The sequence below is a fragment of the Tenrec ecaudatus genome, chromosome 9, assembly GCF_050624435.1.
Source record: "Tenrec ecaudatus isolate mTenEca1 chromosome 9, mTenEca1.hap1, whole genome shotgun sequence".
Classification (NCBI taxonomy): Eukaryota; Metazoa; Chordata; class Mammalia; order Afrosoricida; family Tenrecidae; genus Tenrec; species Tenrec ecaudatus.
Genome location: NC_134538.1, coordinates 100,516,061 through 100,540,226, shown reverse-complemented (window position 1 = coordinate 100,540,226; position 24,166 = coordinate 100,516,061).

The window sequence follows — 24,166 nt, the reverse complement described above, 5'->3', positions numbered from 1 at the left end:
TGGGCATTAGCATCACCTGGGAGAATCTGTTAAAACTCAGGGCCCACTCCAGTGATTCTGGTTCAGGATTTGCATCACTGACAAATCCCCAGGTAATGCTGATACTGCCAACCTGGGACCACACTTTGGACAACTGATCTCTGTACTTCAGAGGCACTAACCATTTGTCTGATCGCCTTTGACCAGGGGGAAAAGCTGCATGTGGTCATCCTCAAGAACTTAAGCAGGCAACACGAATAATAGGAACACTATACGTGCTTTATTCAAGTTCAAGATATTAAAGGGTTTGCTCCCCCTCTTATAATCATCATTCTTTAATTCAAATCATTTCCATAAACCACAAGTAAAGTTAAAACTGCTCAAGGGGAAAAGACTATTGATATTTCTATTAGAGGATATAAAAAGGTTAATTATAGTGTGCACATCTTAAAGATCTCCTTGCCATGTGAGCCATCTCCAGAAATATGAGTAAATTGTCACCCACTCTCCTTGCATGCATCATTTCATACTGTAAGCCTTTTCTCTTTGCAAGGAATAACGGCTTCCCCTCTGACTTTGTGATGATATTCTAATTGCTAAATAGAATAGGGACATTATGCTACAAAGTTAAAGATTCCAAGGGAACAGAGAAGTCAAATTTAATAATCACATCTATCCAGTGATTCTTTAAAGTGTGTTCCTCTTTTTATTCCATCCACCTCTCCATTCTGAACTCTCACGGTCATGGAAACGGAATACCGTCATCGACAGCCTCCTAAAGGCAGGGCCCTGAGCTGGTTCTTCCCAGGCTAGCCAGGTCTGATGAAGGGAAGCCAAACTTGGATTTGTCAGATTTTTCTGTTTATGGAGCAGGGAATTTGACAGGTTAGCACCTAGCTAGAACCATAATTTCCCTCCTAGAAACCAAGGGCAGTATGCACGTTGCACAGTGACCAGATTTCTTGAATGACAGAGTTGGCCACAGTGGTGCCCAGATCAAAGAGGGTGGCTAACTGTGTCACTTGGAATCTGTGTCACATTCTTCCTCCTTCTTACTGCCATCAAATCAATGCTGATTCGCTATCCATAGGTATTGGAATAATAGTTTGAATGTGTGTCACTCTCTGTAGGCTAGAAATAATCTGCCTTATCAGGTTCCTGAAAGAGCTTACTGCATCTCGCATTCCATGGCTTCAACCCACAATGTTCCCATTCTCATTAGTCATTCCAGTACACTCACAGTTTACCAATTTGGGTGTGTCCTGGTTTCACTGCATCAGTCATGATAACACCAAGAAGCATCAGTCTGAAAACCTGGATAAAATGCTAGTAGTGCTGGGGTCAGTAAACTTCAGCTCTCTGGCTCCATCTTGCCACTTCCTATTTGTCCATTCATGCATGCATGCATGCACAATATGGCTGCTTTCGCACGGGAGCAACAAGAGATGGCATAGCCTGTAAATCCTATTACTCTCTGACTCTTTCCAAAAAAGTTTGTAGACACCTTCTCTAGTCCAAGGTGATCAAACCTAACCCAAGAGAGAAGGAAAAAGAACTCACTGTTACACATTCCATTCAAATAGAAACAAAACTAGACACTCAGTTCTGCTAAGTGCCAGGCATCAGCTCTTAGCAGCTCCTACAAGAACTTCATCTGTTGTGTTAGCTATCTTTGAGTTGGCTTTCGTGGACAACAGATCAAAACGCTGCCCAGTCCTCCTTCCTCCGCACGATTGTCTGTGGAGCAGAGCATTACAGCCCATAGGGTTTCCAGTGGTTGCCTTTCGGGAGCAGATCGCCAGGCCTTTCTTCCGGTAATTGTTGTTAGTGGTCATTCAGTCAGCCCCCGATTCATGAAGATAAGAAGCACCCTTGGTTGGGTGCCAACAACTCGGCTCCTGTGCATAGGAGATCAAAGCACTGCCTGGTTCGACAGCACCCTCACACTTGTTGCCATGTTTGAGCCCATTATTGCAGCCACTTTGTCAATCACCTTGTCAAGGGCCTTCCTCATTTTTCTCTGCCCCTCTACCAAGCATGATGTCCTTTTCCAGGGACTGGGCTCGCCTAATAACATGTCCCAATTATGTGAGTCAAAGCCTCGCCCTCCTCCCTTCTGAGGAGCATTCTGACTATACTTGGGTCCAAGACACATTGGTTTGTTCTTCTGGCCGTCCGTCCGACCTTCCCCACCATCACTGCTATTCAAACACCTGCACTCTGCTTTGGTCTTCTTTACTCAATGTCCAACGTTCAAAGCTCCCTCAACCAAAAGTCAAACGAATTGACCTCAAGTCAATGCTGACTCATAGTGAGCCTATTTGATAGAGCAGAACTGACTGGTTTCCAAGACCTTTACAGGAATAGAAAACCACATCTTTCTTCTGCAGAGTGGCTGGTGGTTTCGAACTGCCAAACTTGTAGTTAACAACCCACATGTAACCATGACACCACCACCTCTACACCTCAAAGTTCCCTAGTTCCCTTGAAAAAGAGTCAGAGTCAGACTTCACTTATTCGTAGAGAAGGATACCCCGGACCACGTCTTCATCTCATTTTAATTCTCAAAGACCCCTCCATATCTGAAAGCCAAAAGATCAGTAGTGAAACAGATATGCACTCTGTCCAAAATGCACTCCTATAGATTGCGTCAAATGATGGCGTGGGTGGATGAAACACATTAGTGGTCTTATTCTTGGGAGACCGTTTCAATAATGAAAAGTCCTTGCCATCGATAAGGGAATCATTAGCAGCACCTTATATTTCAACAAATTTGAGTATATGACCATTTTTTCATTACTACTGCTCCCCAGAGTTGCCCAGAGCTTCCAGGAGAATGTGCTTGGTGGTGTGAATTCCTGTTTTCTCATGTCTTTAGAGCCGCTGCACACCGACCAAAGCATATGGGTGAATGTGTTTTTATGTAAGCGTTTTACATAATTTGTACCTACATGTCTAAACTACAATGATAAGCCTCAGTGTCAGTGCCCCCCACCAGCCTCTTTGAAGTGTATGTTGAGGAAAATTCTCCTATTCTGTAACTGTGTAAAAGCCCAAACTCATAAACAAACAGACAGATAAATAAATAAAACCCAACTCACTTAGATGGAGCCAATGCTGACACATAGCAACCCTATAAAGCAGAGTAGACCTGCCCCTTTGGGTCTCCGAGAGTAGACCTCGGTCTGGCTCCAGGCTAGTCATTGGAGAGGAGTGTCTCCACAGCGAGAATGCTGGAAGCGAAGCCTGAGCTGCGTCCGAGAGTTGACTACTTGCTTGCCATGCAGACAAGCATAGTCCAGGGAAAGGAACGCTGCCGCTCAGTGCTACCTCCTTAGGGGAATTTCTTGACCCCTCCGATTTATTTCAACATCCGTCTTTTTGTCCTATAACCTACACGTGCCCCAGGCTGTTTCTCTCTGCCTGGCAGGTAGAAGGTCTCCAGGAAATGAATGATGATACTCAGGGCAGAAGTGGGAGCCACTCTGGCATATCGGGGAACTGCTGATCAGGCCAGAGGATGGGGTCTGGGGCGCTGGGAACAGGCCCACTGGGAGATGAGGCGGCAGTGTTGGGGCAGGGGAAGATCATGAAGGGCACCGTATGGCTCTCTGGGAATTTGGAGCGTCTTATTTCAGCATGACTGCTGGTGGCCCTACATGGGGCACAGGGGATTCAAACACTGTGTGGCCCCAGCCTTTGGAGACCTTACTGCCTTCAACACTACATTGAGGCTAGGGCCTGGGCTCTGAACTGCTTGGGTTCCAGTTTCCATTTTCACCACAATCTGTGGCTTCCATTTCTTGTCTGTAAGTCTGAGGTAATAATAGACCTTACCTCATAGTGGTTGTGATTAAAATGAAATAATGTATGCATAACTGTAGGCCACCTAGGCGGTACTCAGTCAGTAGTACCAGTTGCAAGTTGCCATCTTTGGCTCATGGCCACAGCACATGTCAGAAGTAAAGCCGTGCTCTAAAGGGTTTGCAGTGGTGGATTTTTTAGAAACAGGTATGCCAGGCCTTTCTTCCAGGGCACTTCCCATGTTCACGCGCAGCCTGTCGATTAGCAGTCAGGTGCGTTAACCTTTTGCCCTGGGCAGGAAGTTCTCATAAATATCAGAGACTCTGAATATTGGGGAGGACAGACACACACGAAACACATAATTCCAAGTGTGTTGGAGAGTTCCAAAAGGCGAGGCCAGAGTGCAATTGAGGTGTGATATTCACAGGTGCAAGGGATCCAAAACACAACTAGGTTCACCTCCCTCAACGTCCCTTGTCTCTGGGTCCAGATGGAAGGAGAGCGGGCAAGTGGACAGTGGTCCCAGGGGCTATAGGGATCCATCCCTTGGAGCTCTGGTTTTATTTTGTTTAAGAATGTTTGAAACAAGCCTCTATCCAGCAACTCCACCACCACCATTCAGTATTGTTCTTTTAAAGAGCAGAGCATGCAAATGATGTCACTGGGAGGCGACAACTCTGCGTTTAATTGATAATCCTGCAGATCGTGTGTGTGCCCGCTGGGGGGTGGACCCTGCTTCTTTTACGAGCCAGAAAGAAGCAAGAACTCGCCCTGAGTAAAGGACCCACCTGTGTCAGGCACATTGACTCGTCAAAGACACCAACTGCTAGATTATTTGATTGCGCAGAGAGCACGAGACATTGGAAAGGGCACTAACTCTTTGGGGGCCACTGGGGCCGCATTAGTCAATTATTGTTCCAGCACTCACCGGCTCTCCTCCCAGCCCCACAGAGTACATCCCCCACACAGCCTCAGATGGCCCCAGGTGGTCATTTGCCTGAGACTCTAGCTGATTACAAGTGCCTTTCAGGAGCTAAGTCAGTGGCCTGATTCCACTTTACAGAAAAGGAATCTGAAGTTTCTTCTAGACCACTTGGCCCATTAATGACAAACCTTGATTAGAGATTAGCCAGTTTAAGTGGCTGGCTAATAATTAGCATGGCTGTTTCTGATACCAAGTAGCTATTCTAACGATCATCTCGATAAATGTTTGTCATTCAAAATGTAATTGTTCGCACGGAAATATTTCATATTAATTCCCATGGAGTAAACGAGTGGTTTCATTAAAATTCACTTGAATGGAGTTTACAAAAAAAACCCAAAAAACTTTAGTTATGGCCTTGGCTCTTGTTACCTGGTTGCTAGTGTAGAACTAGAAATGAAAACTCAAAACGGAAAGGAGGTGGGAAGCCCTTTGCTAACAGCTGCTGTGAGGAGGTCCCCAGTGGGGTTTCTGTGACGCAGGCCTGCCATCCAGGAGGGCATCTTCGGAAGTGTTGTCAAACGAGCCAACGAGGGTTTCCGGGCCCTTCCTCTAGTCAGGGAGGACTAGGGCTGGCAATCGAGAGGCAGCCCCGGGATGGGTGGAGACAGACAGGCTTGGACATTATGCTAAGTTATAAATTATGAAAAATCACCCAATCATTGTAAAACAGACTGTCAATTACTAGGTTCTCTGTGTCTTAAGAGGGAAAAAAGGGACAAAGGACTTAAAGAAGGAACTAGCGAAAGGGACAAAGGGAACATGGGCAATTGGCTCTCAAATGCTCAGCATGAGCAACTTGAGGGTAAAAAGTTGAATTCCAGGCTTTATCTGCCTCTAAGGTTCCTTCTTCACTTGCATAGTCAAGGGCTTCTAATCATGGCCTGCCCAGCTGTCCAACTGTGCATTTTACTAAAGAGGGAAACCTAAACACTGGCTGATGCAAGAGGTGAAGTTCTTTACTCCCAGCAGACAGCTTGGCCGTTGAGGCCTCAGAGGACTGTCCTGGCAATCTGCTCCTGAAAGGCCACAGTCTGCAACCCACCATAGGGAGCAGTGCATCCCGGGGCTGATCCGAAGTGGGGATTGACTCCATGGTAACCAACAGCAGCAAGCACAAGGCTATCTTGATTATTGGTGATGGCTCTTCATAGTACGTTATGAATAGGTTATTATGAAGCTTACATGGAAGAGCAGTAGTCTGTAATAGTCTTGCCTAAAATGGTCGTTTTTGGTCAGGATTCCATGGCATGGGACATTTGTTTTGCTTTGTTTTGTCTTGTCTTGGGTGGTTAGCTTTAACATGTAAGTGCCAAAATCACTTATTCTAATCAACATTGGGACTTTCCTGTTGCAGTCTTGACTGAGTTGGGTTGAGTTTTGCAAATGTCTAAAAAGCAGACTCGAATAGAGGCAGACTGGTAACCTCAGAAGAGCAGTCAGCTTTCTTGCCTAAATAAAAGATGTATGCAATCGTGAAAATAAATAGAAGGGTCAAATCATAATTGCACCCTGTTCTGTAGGGTTGTAGGCCTTCTTTGGGATCAGTACGTTAAGAACAGTTGCTGTCTTGGAAGAAGTGCCACAAGAATGCTTCCGCAGTGAGGATGGCAAGACTTGGCCTCGGGGACTGTGGGCATGTATTCAGGAGAAGGACATTAAGGAGCGGGAACATCAATGAAAAAGGGGAAGACCCTCAAGGAGATGAACTGACACGTCGCTAAACCGTGCCAACCATTGTGAGGCTGGTGTAGGACAGGCAGCGCTGCGGTCCGTGGCCCGTAGCATTACTGTGAGTGTGAAAGGAATGTATAGTCGCCCACAATCGAGCCAGCAGACGTGTTCCTAGTCCTTTGTGCCTCGGTGTTATCAGGCACCTGGAAAAGCACTTCTGCCTCTTAGAGCTTTCACGGCACGTGTAAGGCGAGCACGGCACGTTCCATATCCCACTGAACAGGTGCACAAGGCGAAGCAGAGAATGTTCCAAGGTCCTTCCCATCGAGAGCACTGCCTCTGGAGTCTGCCGATGGTTCCTTTTTTGTGATGAGTAATCCTTTCTTTGCCCACGTGCGGGCTGCCCTTCAAGGGAGACTTCCATTGAAATATTGACTTACTAGAAATATTGACTGAAGAGGGGCCCGATCGTCTGTGGAAGTGTGATGAGTATTCCAGTGACACAGTTCTATGAAATTCAAGATTCGGTCTCTTTCTCACATTCGAGATGGAAATAAGTTGAGAGTACAGAGTAAACATAGGTTTCAGTGAGAATGTGAACAGAACCACCACGAATGAGTATTGTAAGGGCTCTTTCCACTTAGCTGGATGCGGAGTTAGCAGTGCCAAAGAGTTGAGGACTTTGACCATTCCATTGATCTGTTTCTCTGAATGCCGCTTTTGTCTTCCTCCTTGAACTAAGGTTACCCAAGTTGCACACTTCCCTTGGCCAGCCTGATAACTCACTGCCCGCGAGTCATTTCCAACTCCAAGTGAACTTATAGGGCATAGTTGAACTGCCCCTTTGGGTGTCTGACAGCCTTATCTTTCTCCTTTCAGTGGCTGGTGGGCTCCAACCTCTGACCCTGTGGTTAGCAGCTCAGTTCGTAGTCCACTGTGCCACGAGTGCGCTGTCAGCCTGAGAGAGGGTCTGCATGCCTCTGCATCAGCGTTTGCAGAACATCTATAAATGATCCTTTCCATGCCAGCTGCTCTGCTTCTTTCACCCTCCCCCCGCCCAGTTTGCATGTAGGGCACATTACCCGGAAGGACTGTCTTTCGGTTTCCCCAGATGCAGGTGTGTGATCATTCTGAGAGAGCTCTCATAAATCGGCCATGTAACTTATCCCCCAGGTCCAAGGTCTGCTGAAACCAGGTTTTTGGAAAGACAATAAGCCCCCAACATTTGTACTTCTGTCTTACAATCTTCTGAACATGTCAGCCTCTTGCCAGCAGTCACCTCCTAAGAGGCACCAGCCATGGTGGGAAAGGTTGGAGATGATTTTTTTTCTAGCTGGTGCGGTTTGAAGAAAAAACAAACAAACAAACAAACACCAGAAGCAGAAATAAGTAAGGAGATCTATTGGCTTACTTTGCTTTCTGTAAAAACCCAACAAATTTCCTGTTAATGTTCATTCTAAAAGTCTTCCCAGACACCTAAGTGTTCCTAGGCGCCATATCTTCTCAGGAATTACTGCCCCCATCCCCTACATGCCGATAAAGAGTTCTCCTCTCACAAGAAGAACACCAAACTGAGGGCCATGGTGGAAAGAACTGGGTCTTCCCTCCGTCGTTACATTCACACATGCTAACCGGAACGGAACCTAGTGAGTAGCCAAAGGAACTGTGAACCTCCTTGTGAAAACCGGACTGACTTCCCTTGAATTAATTACTGCTGTCACCAGAAGTGCTAAGGTTATCCAAACGACTAAACATTTATCTTACCATTCGCGGAGCGTCAAAAAGTTCATAGGAAGCTGATCCCAAGGGTTTAAGTGGAGAGCAGCTGTTTTGAGAATGAGGGACACGGATGTACAAATGTGTTTTACACCATTGATGTATGTATGGATTGTGATAAGAGTTGTATGAGCCCCCAATAATTTTTTTAATGAAATAAAAAACGTTCATAGGAAAATTCCACTGTATTTTAGTTCCATTTTTCCACGAAGTTTTGGAAGCCCGCTTAGATATGGTGCCTGTGGTAGGTCGCTGAAGGTGCAGTGGTTGCACATTGGTCCCCCTGGTGGGCGTGTTCCACGTGCGCTGCAGAGAGACCTTCAGCGGCTCCTCCTCGGAGAAAGACAGGGCTTGCTTTCTACCTCCATAAAGAGGGACGACCTTGGAAACTCCCAGGGGCGTGTCTACCCTGCCACTAGGGTCACACTCTAAGTCAGGATCGACGTGAAGGCGATGCAGTTGAGTTTTTATATGTGTGCGAGCTGCTAACTGCCAGGCTAATAGTTCAAAACCACTCCACCTGCTCCTTGGGAGAAAGACAAGACTTTACTCCCATGAACAGTTACAGTTTTCGAAACCCGCCTATCGGGCCCCTGTGAGCCGGAATTGACGGAATGGCAGTGAGCTTAGTATATATGCAAATCGGACCCCAAGAATAATAGATTATTTTTCCTATACTTATGTTAAAATGTCAAAAATCATACCACATCTCAGATAAAGAAAAAAGTGTGAAAAGTTCTTTACTAATTTAAATTTCTTAATAAATATACAATAGAACAAAGTTTCCTTTCCTCTTCTTTGAGCATTTTTAAAAACTTGTAATGTGGTTTGAATGAATGTTTACAAGGAAATTTTGTTTTCATTTCTTTAACAGTTTAATTGTCACATAATTCATATATTGTACAATTCATTAGTTTAATCATATCAAGAGTTGTATAATCATTTTATTTTAAAATTAATCCATTTTTAAACATTTTCTTCTTTCTTGTACTCATTGTTATTAGCTCCTCATTTCCCCCAACCTTCCTCTCCCATCCCCTAAAGAAACCATTAAACCAGTTGCTATCTCTATAGATTTATCTACTCTGGATTTCATAGACAGAAAAACATACCAAAAAAAAAAAACTCCAAGAGAAACTAACAACAAGAGTAAAGTAAAACAGAGAAAGTCCTCACTCAAAATCAAAGTAGAAAATATTAAAAACTAAAACAAATTTAAAAGGTCAAAGGGGAGATAAAATGTTCGGGAGTTAAATTTTTACCTAACTACACTAACCTTTCTACCATAAATAGTCTCAGAAACCCACAGGGGGCTGCTAGGAGTCAGCTGACTAGATGGCAGTGAGTGTGGTTTGGTTTGCATCTGCAATAATCCACTTCCCAGTGCGCTCTGTAGAATGGCAAGGCAAGGCACATCGCTGGTGTATGGCCATAGGGGATTAGCTGAAGACTTAATCCACATGTACATCCTCTTCACTTAAAACGACAACTACAACTGCTTTAAAATGTGTCAAAAGGGATATCAAGTTATGAGACAATACCCTTTAACCTTACTATGTCTTTCATAATCAACTTTACAGTGCTCTCTGTTTGATGACAAGGCTGTTCACATCCCTGACTGTAGTCAGAGGGGAGCCACCTGAGTCACCTATGTGGACCTGCAAATGGATTTAGAGCTTCCGCTCCCATCCACATCCTTGTGCAAACCAGGTGTATGTAGATGACTGAAGCAATGATACTATCCCCCCGTTCACATTTCCAGTGCTTGGATCACACAGGCTGGTGCGCTTCTTCCACGTAGAGAACATTGGTTTTCCATTCAACAACTCATCCCCTTTTGGTTTCACGGCTTTGAATGCAATCCTTACCATGTAACAACACTTCCCCTTTCCTCCCGGTGTTCCTTTTCTTCTTCCACATCTCTTCTTGCCTTCAGAGTTTTGACCCTGAGGAAATGTACCCTTTTAATCTCATATGGTTGATTGTTGTAGGGGGTCCCATCTTGTAGGCCTGTGTATAACTTGACTGAAAGTTAAGCTACTGTGGTGAGCTCCGGTCACGGCTTGTTGTATGGCTAAAAGGTTTAGTCTGGGTGCTCTAGCAGTCTCCGTCAGACCAGTAAACCTGGTATTTTTTATGATTAAATTTTGCTCCACATTTTTCTCATACTTTCTTGAAGACACTCTATTGTAAGCCCTTTCATGGGAATGAGCAGTGGTACCTGAACATCATCTAGTTCTTCTGGTCTTGGGCCTAGAGGGTGAGGGTTGCTTAGCCCATTAGTCCTTTGGATTAATCGTGTTCTTGTTTCTTTGATTTTCTTCAATTTTTACTCTGAATAGGGGGAGATTAATAGTTACATCCTAGATGGCTGCTAGAAAGCTTTTAAGATCCCAGCTAATACTCACCAAACTAGGATGTAGAGCACTGTCCTTGTGGACTATGGTATCCCAATTGACTTTGATGTCCCCAGAAACGAGCCATCAGGTCCAGTGGTACATTGCTTCAAAGTGTTTGGTTATGGCTGAGAACTTTTCATAACCTTGCCCCGTCTTTGCTCTCAGGTATATATGCATATATATTCAGCACATAGATGGCTATATACAGCACATACAAATACACATGTAGAAATATCACCTGCCGAAACTATGTATGGCCAGGGGTGTAGTCCCACTCACCTACCTCTACCTGCTCCTCTTGCTTGTCTACCTATATAGCCGCTCATGGATTAATACTGGTCATTGTTGATATTGCAGGATTGTGGGTGCAATAGCATTTTCCTTTGTTGTCTATAACTTTTATATACCTCTCTTTGTCCTCCTTACCCTTGGAGATATTGTGCTGTTCACCCCTTATTGAATATCGCTTTCCCCTCCCCCAAAGTCATATGTATATATTGTGTAGGTAGTAATTATCTGTCCCCTACCCTCTTTCCCTGTTTCTTTCTGTTTGTAAACATATCCTTGAGTTTTTATAAATGTAAACTTTACAATATTTGTCCTTTTGTGATTGATTTAATTCACTCAGCATAATGTCCTCCAGTTTTCTCTTTGTGTCCCAACTCTATTGCATTATGATCTATACTAGATCCAATGGTGTTCCTATTTCCAACCTTTTAAGGAAGCCATGTGAGTCTCCACTGCATGGCTGCATGGTAGTTCCAGTCGCCCCGCCCGCACTGGGAGTTGTTGTTTTCTGCCTTCTTGAGCTTTGCCATTCTTGCTGTGGCGGCATGAGGGCTCATTGTTATTTTGGTTTGCATTTTTCTAATGGCTAATGGTCAACCGCATTTCCTCATGTTTTTGTTGGCCATTTGAATGTGTTCTTTGGTTAAGTATCTGTGCATAGCCTTTGCCCATTTTTTAAATTGGATTGTTTGTTCACCTGTTGTTGAACTGTTCTATAAATTTAGAGATTAATCCCTTGTTGGATATGTTTTTGCCAATTATTTTCTTCGGTTTGTAGGTTATCGTTTTACTCTTTTGGAGATGTCGTTTGATGTACGTGAGGATTTACTATTTAGACTAACCTAGTCATCTAGGTTAGCTTCTGTTTGTGCATTTTTTGCCACGCTTGATAGTGTATTTATTTCATCAATAGGAGCCCCTAACTTTTCCGCTGTGTTTGTTTTAATGGGCTGTTTGGTGTTAGATTTACTATTTAGGTGTTTGATCTGTCTTGAGTTAGTTTTTAATATGTCATGAGGTGTGGATCTTGTTTCATTTTCCTGTGAATGATATTCAGTTTTGCCAGACAGACTTTAAGTTATATAAATTATTGCTTGGCTATAATTTTTTATAAGGTACACAAACATTTTCCCCAAATAAGTCCCTTTATTCTGAAGCTAAGCCTTTGTCAAAGCTTTGGCCAATACTATGATAGGACAAAAAGGTTGCTCTGAGGTTTTTGCCCCCTTACACCTAGTTTCCAAGTCAAATTTTATAATCACCTTTAAGAGTTGCAAAACTTCTAACATTTACATTTTACTTAAAAGAGAGTATCAGAGTTGCTTCCTTTAGACTCCAGATTAGGCATCCTAGTGTAGCCTTAATCACTTGCAGTCATAGTTAGATCAGAGGAAAATGCTTCCTTTCATACAGTACTCCTCTGGCTATGCTCAGATTACCGACATTCGCCCAACCCTCTTCAGTTAACTGGATGCCTCTCTCCTCTGGATGCTAATAAGCAGCCGATGCTGGTACCACAGAGGAAATGAGACCACGAGCTCATCCAGCATCTTAAGGCTCAGGCGGATTGGAGAGGGTTCTCAGAGTCATGGATTGTGCAGGGCGGGGGCATTTTGTGCCACAGGCATGGGCAGTATTTCCAAATTCTTTTCTCTTAACTATACCTTCCGGTCAGCACTCTACTGTTTTTCAGATGATTTTTCTCCCAGGAGACTGCATTCCAAATTGTGCCCGGTGAGAGACCTCCGGGTGGTAGGCGGGCAGCTTTGGTGGCGAGTCTGACTCCATGCAGTCCCAGGGCACACGCCAGCACGGCCCAGAGGCTTCACAGGAGCAGAGCACCAGGCATTCTGTCCTGTGGAGCGACTGTTTGTCAATCATCATCGACCTTCAGGCGACAGCCAAACAGGAAGCCCCCAGGACCCCTTGTCCCCTTTCCTAAAACTCTACGGAAGATCTTCCCCCATCCATCCTGGCTTGGAGCTCACTTCTCACATTCTTTTTATGCATGGGACCCGCTTTCCCATAATCTGCTGTAAATGGTGCCAATCTGCCTTCTCTAGCAGTTTGTTGGTGTTAAATAAATGGTGCGATTTGTAGTAATAATGATGATGATAATGAATCTTAAGACACCTAACTAATCCCAGTGAACTCTCTGTGATGTTAAAGCTGTAGAGCACATGGTTGACTAACAGTGATAATGACTGAAAACAAGGTGATAAATTACTACGCAGATTGTTGATGGCCTGCAATTATCTCAAAAGGAGGACATTTCATAACAGCACCCATCCAGTTTAAACAACTACACGTGCAGCATTATACATCTGTGTGGTTTTTACAATTACCTGCTCGGTCATACAGGGACCCCAAACAACTTGGACAAACACCCCTGAAGTCAAGGGCCATGGGAGGTAAGAGTCAGGGTTGTGTTTGCCCTTTCTTGAATGTGGCATTGTTCCTGGGCCTGTAAGCATAACTTTAGAGACTCCACCAACATAAACACAAAGCTACCTAGTTGTGAGCCTGTGTTTACACAGCCCAGATCAAAAGCACAAACACTTTCTTGGGTTGATTTGCATTTGCTGCCAAAAAGTGGCCTGCTTTTTCTTTGGAGAGGGAAGAATAATTCATATTTGCTGCCATTCACTCTCAAGGTTAGTGTGCATTTACCCGTTTTGTGAAAGGCTCGATATTCTTGACCATGTTGCCAGTGCTTTCTTTGCTTGGCAGTTGCATTGTTCTCTTCTGAGGAACCGATTGTGCCCCTGATCGTTGGATCATTGCAGGGAGCACAGATGAAAAGCCTGTTATTCCAAAGGATTAAATTACAATTCTTAGGGAACCATTGCCAAGCTGTTTTTTTTCAAAGCCGGGCCGATTGGAAGTAGGAAATGTTATGCCTTGGAAAGGGGTGGGAACGGTTGAATGAATGAGGAAGAAGCACCGTCCTATGAAATGTTATTAAATTCCCTTCGAGTAAAATCAGGAAGTAAATAAAATCAGTAAAATAGCCAAATAATTAGGAATAGTAAACAACTGGGTTTGTAAAGAAATACACTAGCACGGGATGTATTTGTATTGAATTAGGAAATACATAAGGGGGAACAAGCAGTTTGTTACTACACAAAAACAATCAAGATTCCACCTTCCTTTCTGTGTCTCAAGGGCTCAGGAGGGGTATGGATGGTTGAAGACCTAAGAGTTGCAAATCACTCAGGTGTTGAAGTTCAGCTCTCTGGAGGAAGATTGTAAAATGTAGCAAGAAAACCAAATGAAAGGGAGTCACTACCCAGGGACGATGGAGCAGGATAACTGAGCACTTTCCCCCAAAGCTGACATTCGAAAACCAGAAGGACAAATCTCTTCTCTTTGAGGTGGCTCTGTTCCAAACACCAGGGAAGAATCAGATATTGTGGGAAGAGATAAGCTATGTATGTAAAATTGGAAAAGAAAGCACAATAGAAAATGAGGGGTTTTTTTTTTTGGTTGTTGTTGGTTTGGTTTGGTTTTTTGAAATTCAGTTCTTAAACATATGTTAATACATTTGCAGGGAGATCAAGGATTTAGATGCCCAATGGCATAGAGAAACTGGAGTGAGGGAGTGAGGAGAAAAGGAGACCGATAATTAGCTCTGTCCCCTCGTGGCAGCAGGGAGTCTGCCACAGTGGGGTTTGCTTGTGTATCCCTGTAAGCATCGGGAATAAGCTCCACGTGAAGTGCTGTAAGAAAGCCTGGGCAATATACATTGCCGGTCCCCTTGTTTGAGGCCCAAGCCAGGCATAATGGTAGGTGATTGAGATGAAAAGATGTCAGAGATACCCTCTCTGTTCTCTCCTGAGATCCACAGCCTTTTGGAGAAGAAAGAAAGACAAGTAACTAGATAATTATAATAAAACTATGGAGCAATTATGATGAGGATAATTAGAATAAAGCGGTACTGAAGAGTTGGGACTACTTTTGCCTGGAAAAATCAAGCTTTTCCTTTAAAAAGGGAGTAGTATTTTGAGTTGGGTCTTGAAGGGTGAGTATGAGTTCTCCACGCACAAAGAAAACAGCAGAAGGTGCAAAGACTAAGACTCTTGCAGTGTGACAAGCCAAGAGTGCATGGGGACTTAGCAAGAGAAGAGCTTGGAGGGCAGAGGGGTCAGCTTCCGAAGGACTTTCAGTACTCCTGTGCTGAGGACTGTGGCCTTCACCAGCCAAGTGAAAGCAAGCTTTAAATCAAGAGAATGACCAAATGTGTATTCGGAGTTACGGCTCTGAAGGGTAGGGTGAGACCCAAGCCAGCAATAAAGAGGTCATCACAGCGAAGACAGAGGGAGGTGTAGAGGGTGAGTTATATAGATCATTTAAAAATGGCATTAACAGACTTTCGTGATTTAGTATCTGTTAAAGGAGAGGAAGAAGGCCATTTTCCAGGGGACTCCAGCCCTGAAGATGGTGGAAACCATTCACTGAGATAGGGAATATTGCAAAAGGAATACCAGTTATGCATGGAGGTGGGGAGCAGAGGGAGGGCGTAGTGGAGATAGGCCCCCTACACAGGAGGTGGGCAGATTGGCGGTTCGATTCCTCCTTGTGTAGTGGGGGTGGGGAGGTTGGCCGGGCAACTCGGAGAGGACCAGGCAGGGCAGTAGCGTCCCATTGCCCCACCCTGCTATTTCCTCCAGGAAACACTTGACTGGAACTTTATTTTTATTATATATTTTTAACTATTACAGAATGGTATTTTTAAACACAGGCTAGGTCACATGTGTCACAAACCAAAGCCATGACAAAAGAGGCTGGCTGCATGCTCTCTGTCCTGCTAGCTTCTCTCTTCGTGCAGCCTGTAGAGCAAAGGACGTGCTCTTGCAGTATTGGTAAGTGGGATCGTTTTCCAAGATTACAAGGCAACTGGCTTCAAAACTGTATTTTTACCACTTCCTGCCACTTATCTTCCTAATCAGGACGGCTTGATAGAAGGTAACGAGTAAATGGGAAAACACAGACTACTGAGGATCAGGTAAGGGATCATTGTCATCTAGGTCCCTAATTTTCATTCTTGGTGTTCATGAGAACAGTCTTATTATTATTATTTAATTCATTGAATTTGAATATCTGAGATCAGGTGAACTAATGGCATGCAGATTGTGATATTCTTATCACTTTTGCCTTTTAAATATACACATTGTGATGCTTTGCAGCATTTTACATTTTAAGTCAGGAGTCTGAAAAGCAGCAAATGTGAAACGAATTATACACATTTCTTTCTATCGGTTCTTGGTTCTTGCTTTCTAGTCTTTAATTTACTGAACTCATTTAAAATTCTAAAACTTAGCCTTTCACTCTCTTCACACACATTCATCTTCTTCCTCCTCCACCTTCCCTCTTGGCATGGCGTCTATGTAAAACAATAACAGGAGCAATCTGATTTGGCAGAATAATAGTCAGCCAAAATGTGTGTCTTCTCTCTTTGATTTTGCTTGCACACGACAACATCAAAACGCAAGAATGGACGAGCTGTTTCGCAGTCAGGGTTTTGAAGATACCTGTTGAGCGCTGTGGGACGTGTGTGGCGTTTCACGGGTGACGCTTACAGCCGCTCGCCCTGCCGCTTTCACACTTTTATTGCGCAGTAGTGGCCTGGACAGATCCTGGCAAAGCACATCGAAAGGATAAAGTAGCAGCTCCAATTTTCCTGGAAGAATCAAGAGGTGCCTTCGTACAATGTACAGCTATCTTATTAGCTTATACACTTTCCACAAGCAATGATCAACTCCTCCGTGACACACACGTTTTTTAAATTAACTTGAGCTTCATCAGCTGCTTCTTGATTGGGTTTCAAGCACTAATCAGGGCCCTCACAGGTGCTATCGGAGCTTAGACATCTTGCATCCATCATGAAGAGTAAGTAGGGTCATAATGAGTAATCACATTAGCATAATGTTAAAATGCAGAGCATAAATAGCTTCCCCCCACCTAAGAAAGATTTGTAGTAAAAACATACGCACAATAGGACTCAAATGATTCGTTACACCACTGGCTTGTTTACATTCTATCATATTGGTGCCCAGAAGAAGGAAGCCATCCACCTGCCATTAAGGAGTAGAGGGAAGCAGAGCTCCTTTTAACGGGATTACATGCATTCAGGACAATATGTTAAATGGGTGTGTTTTAAGGAAGGAACACCACTCTTCTATTATGCCATCTCGGTGCATTACAAAACCCAGACCCACGACGACAGAGCTTTTAATAAGCTACACTTTACACTTCCCTTTGGGCCGTAAGTAAATTTAGCAACTCATAAGTTCATAAACCGATTTTTGCCTTTGAGGCCAAACACGGAGTGGCAAGTCACTGCATATCACTGAGGCATATCACTAAGGGACATTTTATTCCTAGAACAAAAAAAAACCCCAGCAAAACAAAACAAAAACCAAGGATAGACCATTGGGCCCACAGACCTTCTACAAGCAGTCTCTTACCACTGGAATGAGCTCACTTGCTCTCTCGGGGCATTGTGAGGCTGCTTAGGACCACATTAGTTTGTTAACTATTAGTTATTGAGTACATCTCTCAAGCCAGACACTGAGTAAGCTGCTTGGAACGCAGCTATGACAAATAACAGACACGGACACTGCCTTTGTAGCTGACCAGCTAGTGAGGACAGCAGAGTTGAAATCAGACATTTTAATGACAGTAGAAAGAGGTTTGCCCTGGGGGAACTAATAGGAACTTTCCTCGAGAGGCTGGTGATTCTGCTGAGATCTGCAAAAGCAGCAGGCTTTTATCAGGTGAAAAGGCATGAGGGTGTAGACAACAGTGTCCCAGGCGAAGGGTAGTCGTGTCTGTGGTTTGTCATAAGAAGCTGAGAGTAGTTCATTATCAAATAAGTATTGCATAAATGTTGCCTGCATACATGAAACCATAGACTTCAAGGGCGAAGAAGGAGGAGGGGTCGGGCCATGAAGTTAGAAGGGAAGCAGGGGGACACATTTGTTCACCTAGGGCTAGGGATGGGCCTCAGAGGCCCTGGGTGGTGAAAAAGTTGCTGACTGAGAGGTTGGGGGTTCACATCTATCCAGTGGTGATCTGCTTCCCAAACGTCAGCCATCGGAGCCCTGGGAGCACAGTGCTCATTCTGGACGCACACGGGCTGCCAGGGTCCCCCATGGACTCAACAGCAACTGGGTCAAAGAAAAGAAAGAAATATATCTGTGTGCAGGGCAGACGTAGGACCTGGTTCGGTGAGCTAGTTCAGAAAGGAAGCCGCTTTTAAACAAGCAACATCATAAAGTAAGTCCAGTGAAGAAAGCAGGCCGGTTGCCAGAGAGAATGAAAAGCAGACCCTACGTTACATGGAATTGGGGATGAAGTTTCTGAGGAGGTGAGACCAAGAAAGGGTCAGGCCATGGGGTCCTGGTCGGGAGTTTGGTTTTAACTTGGTCGGGAGTTTGGTTTTTACTTCGAAGGACAGGGATGTTTAAAGGTTTCAAGCAGGGGAAAGAATTAATCGGTTTACCTATTAGGAAAATCACCCTGGCTGATATGCCAAGTCTGGAAGTGAACAAAGCAGGAGGCGGGGAGACCAACTGAATGGCTTTTTCCAGTAACGTGGGTGAGGGGTAATATGCTAGTGCTAAGCTACCCCGGCCGTGGTGGTATTAGGTGGGGACGAGGGTAAGACGCTTAACCGGTTTACACGGAAGAACACGGGGGCATCGGAATGGGAGACCTCTGCTGGGCCACACTGGCGCTGGGGCCGGTGGGGTGGAGGCCAGTGGAGGGTCCAGCCCACAGAGCAGAGCTGGCCATTTCACCCTGTCGACCGCCTGGGCGCCCAGGGAAGCGCATTCATGGGTTCCATATTGACTCCGAACTTCAGAGTTGAGACACTTTAGACGGGAAATGTCAAGTGGGCAGTGGCAGTGTGAGCCAGGAACTGGGGGAGAGTTCTGGGCTGAAGAAACTAATTTGTGAGTTTTCAGCATAAACTCGTCCTTGTCATTTAAATGTCATTTAAAGCTACAGACTATTTTCTCCCCCGAGGGTAGGGAGAAATCAATAGAACCCCGGGATGGAGCTCTGAGCCGCTAAGAGTGGGAGTCTGTGACGAGGGAAAGGGACCTTGGGGCCTGAGAAGGAGCAGCTGCTGATAAAAGAGGAAAGCCGATTGCAAGTGCAGTTTCGGAAGCCCAGAGAGGAGAGGGTTTCCCGAAGGAGTGGCTGGCTATGTTGAAAACGGTGGGGAGGTTGAGTAAGACCAGAGGACTAGAATCTCGGGCTGGGGGTGGGGGTGGGGGTTAGCAGCATGGAGATCGTTGGTGCTTTTGATAAGGGCAGTGTCAGTAGAGTGGTGAGCACAGAGGTCGGATTGTCCAGGACTGAAGCTAAATGAGGGGCGAGGCAGCACAAAGGGACAACTTTTTTGCAGCCATGTGGGATTTCTTTTTTTTTAAGGGAAGAAACTTGAGCAAGTTTAATTGCCAGTAGAGGAGCCGGTAAGGTATTTTAATAGATTCCAGGGGTTGGCAGAGGAAGGCTCCTGCCTGTGTTTGTTAATAAAATTTTACCGGGCACAGTCACTCGCATTCATTTACATATTGTTTATGGCTGCTTTTCCCTACAACAGCAGAGGTGTATGTTTGACCCACAAAACTAAGAAGCTTTACTCACTGGCCTGGCTATGCCCCCCCCTCCCTGCGTTATGCGCCCCCTGCGTTATGCGCCCCCTGCGTTATGCCCCCCCCTGCGTTATGCGCCCCCTGCGTTAACCTGCTTCACGGCTCTAGGAACCCAAATAAACGCGCCCTTGTGGAAATGCACGCACACGTGCATCAGCTCATCAACAAATGAACCCCGCCCACACGCAAACTCCATGGGAAACGCCCCGGTGCATTGCCCAGTTGGTTGACTGCAGAGACAAAGAAGTCCAGTCACTGCTCCTCTGCTGATAATAGGACTCTTGTTGGCACGACAGAGGAGCACGTTATTCACCACTGCACGCCCAGTACGTGGGCCCAGGTGGTGCCGTGGTTAAGGCGCGTGGATGCTAACCCCAAAAGGGCAGCATTTCAAACTCACCAGCCACTCTACATGAAAAAGGTGTGGGCGTCCACTTGGAGGAATTGGACAGCCTTCCAAACCCAGGGGGCAGTTCTGTTCTGTCCCATGGGGTCGCTCGGAACGGAGATTGACTCCCAAGCAGCAGGCTTGACACATGGTGGACGATCAACAAATACTAGTTGAAGCAAGGACAGAGGAAGCGGGTGTTCTACAGATAATTGCCTTCTTCGGTGAAGTGCATAGCCAAGGATTCCCTGGTAAATGAACTTACATGGAACCATCCCAGGGGATCTTGGAGAGCCAAGCATCAATGACATTTCCCTAGAACTGATGGAGGTGGTGTGGCAAGTCCGAAGAAGGACGAGGGAGGATCAAGGGTAGCCTCGAGGTGCAAAGTCCCGGAGGCAGTTTGTAGCTTAATAGCAGGAAAGTGGGGTATCAACAGATTTGTATGTATCGTAATGAAATAGAAAGTGGAGCTGAAATGTTCAATGGAAGCTAATTTATTTCTCAGAAACTGGCCGGCGAGTTGGTGTGTTGAGAAGTAGGTTCAAGGAGCAAAATTTAAAAAAAAAAAAAAAAAGAATTTCCCACAAGCCATCTATTTACCAATGCATATAGATCCGTTTACCAAAACTTCAGGACAATCTTTAGACATCGGGGCAGGCCTTTTCTTTGCCCACTGAACATCTGTCCTGAATAAAACATACCACAACATGAAAAAAACTGGTGATTGATTTCCAAAAAATCAGCAATTGGAAACCCAATGGAGCACAACTGTAATCTGACACACAGAGAATTACCATATAGACACTCAATAGCTATTGAAATTAACTGAAATGTAAAGTTTGGGTGGTAAGCAGAGTAAGCATTCTGATAACTAGGATAGCAGATGGATAAATGGGAAGCGATCTGAGCACAGAATCCTTCTATTCACTCCCCGCCTCCCCCCACCCCGCCAATCTCTGGCAGCTATACCCCTTCATGCCTTTACAACTGTTTGAAGCTTTCTGTTTTCATAGAATCAGCATCTCTCTTTGCCCTCTTATTTCATCTCTTTACATAATATTTCATGAAATCACATCCTCGTGATACCAAAGTACGACAGTCCTCAGCTGATTTAGGATCAAGGACGTTTTAGGAAGCACACTGTCCCCGTCGGAGAGCCCCTCTTGGCTGTGACTGTTCTGCGGGTGGGAGTGTGACAGGGTACAGTGACACAAAGGGAACAGCGTTGGTGATTCCGGGGAGACCAGGACAGGGTGGCGGGCCGAGAATGTTTCTGGACAAGGGTGGTAGAAGCATGTTACAGAGCTCCAGCTGGTGCTCCCTGGGTCCTTGACAAGCTGCCAGCTTGGCTGCTCCCCTGAATATTGACTTGGGACAGCTGTCCCAAGTCATCACACTCTAGGGACCATGCACTATTGTGTGTTGGAAAGCCCACATTGAACACTTGCTTTAGCTTCTTCTGGAATGTAGTGTGCAGAATAATAGCTGACTCCTCCTAACAATGGAAGTCCCAGAGAATTACAACTGATGAGGAATCGGTCTTACATATCGCATAGCAGATTTAGTTTTGTGAGGCATGCTTAAAATTCTCTAACTGCTGAATTACACAGAGGCAGGGAAATCTCAGTACGCGTATTCTGGCAGGATGTCACTGGTAACTCACAAAGAACCCTTAAAATAGTTGGCAGAGATCATGGAACAATATAAAAGTTCAGAATCCAAGTGGTGGTTAATTTATATACATATTACCATGAGCAGAGACTGGGCAGGCGGGGGCGGAGCGGGGCGGGTGTTCTATTCTGCAACGAATGCCGAGCCAGACTCTTTACTTATACAGTTGTGCTAACATTGGTTTGCTAAAAGTAAGATTCCCTATTGTCAATATATGCGAAAGAGGCTCTGCCCACAAATGGAGGGACGAGGAAAGGAAATGATAATGAACAGTGACAGCTAACTATAAAATCAAGAACATCATTGATCAGAATTAGATATAAAATATCTTAAGGAAAGAGAGAATATTCACAATATGAAACCTTCTATATTACCCAATTTCCTAAGTGAAGACACTAATGGTATGACTGGAAGGGGCTTGAAAGGTCATTGATCCAAATGCCTCACAGTTAGTGGATTTTAAACCTTAAGGCTTAAATCCAACCAGCAAGCCCTCTACCCCAGAGTCAATTCTGAGGCTTTGTAAATCTCTCCTGTTGCTGACAGCCGCGTTTTTCTCCTCCACAATGGCTGGCACTTGTGAACCAGACCTTGCTTACCCAACAGGCACTGCCCTCCTGCCCCCAAATCCAGAAAACGGAACTTGGTGCCTTCATTGGGTTGAGCATTTTAGTGACCCTGCACAACAGTGAAGAACTGCCCCATCAGGTTCCAAGGCTGTAACTCTTACAGAAGCAGACTGCACGTCTTTCGTCCACAGTGGTTGGTGGGTTTAAACTGCTTATCTGTTGATTAGCAGTGAAGTGCTTAACCACTGTGCCACCAGGGTTCCAATAAGGCCCAGAAAGGTTAAGTGATTTCCTTGAGGACTCAAGACCAATTAGTGAATACAGTTTCTGACCCCAATTTCTCAGGTCCTACGTTACTGTTTCTTGTCATGAAATCAGTCCTCTCCTGAGATGGGATGGTCTTTGAGGTCACTCCACATTTAGTGGTTTGGTTATTACCACCATGTAACAAGTTACCCCGTAATCCAATGTTGTAAACCAAATCAAACTCGCTGCCGTCGAGTTGATGCATGCGCATAGTGGCCACTGAGTGTGTCCACTGAGCCTGTGGGTCACAGAGTCAGACGGAGCTCCGTGGAGAAGACTTGCAGGTGGTCTTTGCTCCTTTCTTCTAGGGGCTCAGCTTGAAGATTCGGAATGTGAGGGCTGGAACCATCAATATTCCTCACTTGCTTGTCTGCTGGGTGATGATGGTTACCATTGACGCTGCTTCTGGAGCTAGGACACCTACAGCCAGTGAGCTAACCTGGCCCTGTGGCATCGACGTTCTCAAAATATGGTGACTGACTGGCGCTTTTAAAAAAAATCTTTAAACGACAATATAAAAAAAAATAAAAAAAATCTTTGTTTTTAATTTAATTTATTTAATTATTTTAGTACATTTTTATTGGGGGCTCATACAGTTCTTATCATAATTCAAACACACTTCCATTGTGTCAAGCACATTTGTACACTTGCTGCCATCATCATTCTCAAAACATTTGCTTTCTACTTGAGCCCTTGGTATCGGCTCACTTTTCCCTTCCCTCTCTATCCTCCCTCCTTCACGAACCCTTGATAATTTATAAATTATTTTAAAAATTATAAATTATTATTATTTTTCGTGTCTTACACTGACTGATGTCTCCCTTCACCCACTTTTCTGTTGCTCTTCCCCAGGGAGGGGATTATATGTACATCCTTGTGATTGACTCCCCCTTTCTCCCCCCACCTTCCCCTTCCCCTCCTGGTATCGCCACTCTCATTATTGGTCCTGAGGGGTTTATTTGCCCTGGATTCCCTTTGTTTCCTGCTCTTATCTATACCATTCGTGTATATGCTCTGGTCTAGCCAGATTTGTAGGATAGGAATTAGGATCATGATATTGGGGTTGGGGTGGGGGAGGAAGCATTAAATAACTAGAGAAAGTTGTATGTTTCATAGGTGCTATACTGTACCCTGACTGACTCATCTCTTTTTTGAGACCCTTCTGTAAGGGGATGTCCATTTGTCTACAGATGGGTTTTGGGTCTTCACTCCACCGTCCCCCTAATTGATATTAATATGATTTTTGGTTCTGGGTCTTTGATGCCTGATACCTGATCCCTTCGACACCTCATGATCACGCAGGCTGGTGTGCTTCTTCCATGTGGACTCTGTTGCTTCTCAGCTAGATGGCCGCTTGTTTATTTTCAAGCCTTTAAGACAGACCCCAGATGCTATGTCTTTTGGTTGCCGGGCACATAGTGACTGACTTTCAAGTGTGAGCCAGACTGAGGTCATATGGCCATTTATGTCACAGCCTTGGAAGTCATGCCACACCATCCCTGTGCCATGCCATTTGTATTGATGCCATCGTAAAATTCCAGTAAGGCATGTGGGGGGTAGATTCCACCTCTTGGTTGGAAACAGCAAGGTCCTGGACGGGAAGATGGGGCCAGAAACATTGCTTCGGCTACCTTTGGAAACTCTCAATCTTCTGTGGTTAG